The sequence below is a fragment of the Papio anubis genome, chromosome 5, assembly GCF_008728515.1.
Source record: "Papio anubis isolate 15944 chromosome 5, Panubis1.0, whole genome shotgun sequence".
Classification (NCBI taxonomy): Eukaryota; Metazoa; Chordata; class Mammalia; order Primates; family Cercopithecidae; genus Papio; species Papio anubis.
Window position 1 is genome coordinate 76,710,433 of NC_044980.1, and position 3,624 is coordinate 76,714,056.

General features: G+C 38.3%; 1 pseudogene; it reads left to right on the top strand.

Annotated features, from left to right (window-relative positions):
- The first annotated feature begins 1,439 nt into the window (after positions 1 to 1,439).
- LOC116275200 lies at positions 1,440 to 1,570 on the top strand (annotated as a pseudogene).
- The last annotated feature ends 2,054 nt before the right edge of the window (positions 1,571 to 3,624 follow it).

Here is a 3,624-nt window from a genome sequence, read left to right on the forward strand (position 1 = left end):
TGCTTTGAGTAGGGAATATTTCTGTATTTCTTGTTTGGTTATAATGGTCAAATAGGCAAATTGCTGGTTTTTCAGTGCTTGGCTATTCACTGTGCAGCATCTCACTGGAACGATTAAAATGGTACAGAAAAGTCAGAGCAGTGGAACCAAAGCTGGGGATTTCTTGAGAACCAGTGAAGATACTTAGCAGTTTGAACTAAATAGACCTTGGCCATATGTAGGCCAATAACCATGCATTAAATATATTTCGACTTTTCATGAAATCTCTCTTGGGTGTCTTTTTTCTTCTATTTTCAAAGACACAAAAAGAAAGAGGCAGTGTCATTAAGCATAAATTATCTTAAGCATAAATTATCTCATCTCAGAGATGAGATGATGTAGGTCAAGGTCCAGCACCCTGGAAAGATGGAGTCTAGTGTAGCAATTTTCCTAACTTCCTCCATGTCTTCTAGCTCAGGTAAGCTACTTCCTTCTAGTTCTGATATATGCTATAAATGTATAGCCTGTGTATATATTTGACAACCTATAGCAAACCTTGTTTTAGAATGGTAGGGAGAGAATACAGTAGGTAAATCTAACCATCCCTTTTTGCGCAAGACCCTCTGTCCATATCTGTACTTCAAGAGTCCTTTTAGAGTTGGAAATCAATTGAGTGGAATTCTAGTACTGTCTCTTTTTCAAGAAGACAAAAAATCTTCATGACATCAGAGGATCTGGAATTTATTTGTGGCCACAGAGGCAATCCTTTTCATGCAATGAATGAACTAGCTAATAATACCCAGCCTTGAGCATATTATCTCTGGCTGAATCCCTCTTTTTGTCCAGTTGTATACCACAGAGTATTCATTACTGAGAAATGCATTTGCTTGTCGAGTGATTCTCTCCTTGTGCAATTGTTTTGTTGTTTGGATTTTGAGGTCTAAGGTTTGGTCTGAAGGAGACTTGGGTTATTACTAAGCTCATTACCAAGATGTGGAGGAAAGATCTCAGTTCAAGTTAAATTGCATATGTTTGCCCACAAATTCACATTTGTATTAGCATCTTAGCCTGCCTTCTAAGAAATGAAATTTATTTCTCACAGTGAAGGCTGGAAGTCCATTGTCATTGGGGCACAGTAAGAGCCTTCTTGCTTGTTGGAACTCTACAGAGTCCTGAGGTTGCATACCTCACATGGCAAGGAGAATGAGTATGCTAACATGCTAACTCAGATCCCTCTTCTTTTTATACAATTACCAGTCCCATTACCTGATAACCCATTAAGCTGTGAATGGATTAAGTCATTCATGAGGGCAGAGCCCTCATGACCCAGTGCTTCTTAAATAGTCCACATCTCTCAACACTATCACATTGGGAATTACATTTCAACATGAATTTTGGAGGGAAGAAACATTTAAACCATACAAAATGGAAAAATAAATCAAAATAAAATAAACCTCCTTAGCTTTGCTCAGTGGCAATATTATGACCACGAGCTCCATCTGAGGCATGATTACTGCTAATTGAAAACTTTTCCCAATGCAACTATTGAAATATAGTTTGGATTGGCATTTTTTGGACAGTCTGTATGGAAACTAAACTTTGTTAGTAAGAAAATAAAAATTAATGATAAAAAAAACTGCTGACTTAAGTTGATTTATACTTCTGTATCTCATAAAATTGGAATATACATTTATTAAAATTTGTAGCAGTCTAGGAATTCTGACGCTAAGGTAACAGGTAGAGTTTTCTTCCCTATACACCTCCTTGATGCTAGAATAGGGTAATTTATAAGGCAAGAATAAGATCTGAATACATAATAGAAATTGTTTTTAGATGTAAGCACCAGTAGCATTTTAAGTGAGGCAGATAAAATAGGCTGCTAATAAAGTAACTGGAGTTGTGTCATAAGATACTGTCAATCTTAGAAGTAGAAAGCTGTGCTTGTCTTGTATCTCTTTCACCCTGATGCTGGATCAGGAAGAGTAGAATTTCTTAAATGTCTTCCTCTTACAAGAAGGGCCTGAGAAAACCATCAAAGGGGACCAAATGACTGGCAGCCCAGGCCAGAGTCCATGCTAAAGCAGCAGTGACATGCAGAGGCATAGATGGCCATCGAGGGAAATATCTCATTTAAATATTTATTGATACTAGGGTTTCCTCTGTGAACTATCCAGTGGGATCCTTAGAAGCATTTTAAAATTAGTTTTCTTATCTTTTACTTATTGGCTTGCAAAAGCTCTTCATAAATTAACTATTTTAGGCATTTGAATAATTTTTTTTTTTATTTTGGGTGTAATGTTTTTTGTAAACAAAAAAGCCTACAATTTTGTTTGTTTGTTTTGAGATGGAGTCTTGCTCTGTCGCCCAGGCTGGAGTGCAGTGGCGTGATCTTGGCTCACTGCAACCTCCACCTCCCTGGTTCAAGCGATTCTTCTGCCTTAGCCTCCCAACAGATGTTTTTATTTGGTACGGTGAAACATGTTTATCTCCTTTATGGCTTTTGGGTTCCTGCTAAGCAAAACTTAACAATTTCTAAATGCAACATTTCCTTCAAAATTGGAAATTTAAACTTATATACTAGTAGCTCACCTTACTACTTCTTAGTTGTTTTAATTATTACGTTGATTTCTCTTTAATCTCTTGCGTCTGTTTCTCGCCTTAACTTTGGAGATAATCCTTCACCAAAAGTTCAGTTTTGGAAATACTCTCAGTGACTCTTCTCTTTTTTGGTACACTACTTGGGTGGTTCTTCATTACTTCCTATTTTCTCTTTAGCTCTCTATGTTTTGCTGCCTGTGATCTGCTCAACACTCATTTCCTAAAACCCGGCCCCCAGGAAGAAATAACCACAATTGCCTTGATCAATAACAAGACACAGAATGTTTTCATTTCTGTGTCAGATTTTGCTTTTCCCAATTACCATTTATAATTTCAAAATATTCACTATCTAAGCAACATAGGAGTAAATACACTTACATTTACATTTCCCTATATTTCTCTCCTCCTCTGGGACCTTAACATGCCGCTACTCTTCACTGACTCACATCCCTCAGTTGATCTCTTTAAGTGGCACCTGTCACCCCAAGAGGGTAGTGAGGGCTGCCTCTGCTCCTTAGCTCATATTGTACCCCAGTGCTCTTTGGAACTGTCTGGCAAGGACTCTGTTCTCTCTCACTTACCTAGTAGGTGTGCATTTATTTGTTGGTGACCACCTTGAATCTTCATGGTACCAGTGATTTGAGGTGGTCTGGCAGAGTGGATGATAAAGTCTTTTTACTCTTTGTATTACACTCTTTCAATGGAGTTCAAAAGTTGAGTTATTTAGGCCCAATGAGACACTGAGTTCAGTTAGATTAGATTCCTCAAAAGTCAGACTCTGGGGCAAGAATGTGGGAGCAGGTGGTTTATTTGTGAAGTGTTTGCAGGAAGCAAAAGTAAAGGAGTGGAGAGAGAGAGAGGAGGAGGAAGCACCAACAAAGGTGTATTAAACACTGTGTGTATGGAGGAACAGTGGTTCCATCCTACCAGGAACTCTCTGAAATATTGGTTAGAATACGACTCGGAATTCTCCTACTGGGTGTCTGGGAAGGTTGGGTATTTATCCACTGACTCTCATATCTCACTTGTTAAAGGATGTCCCTGGGG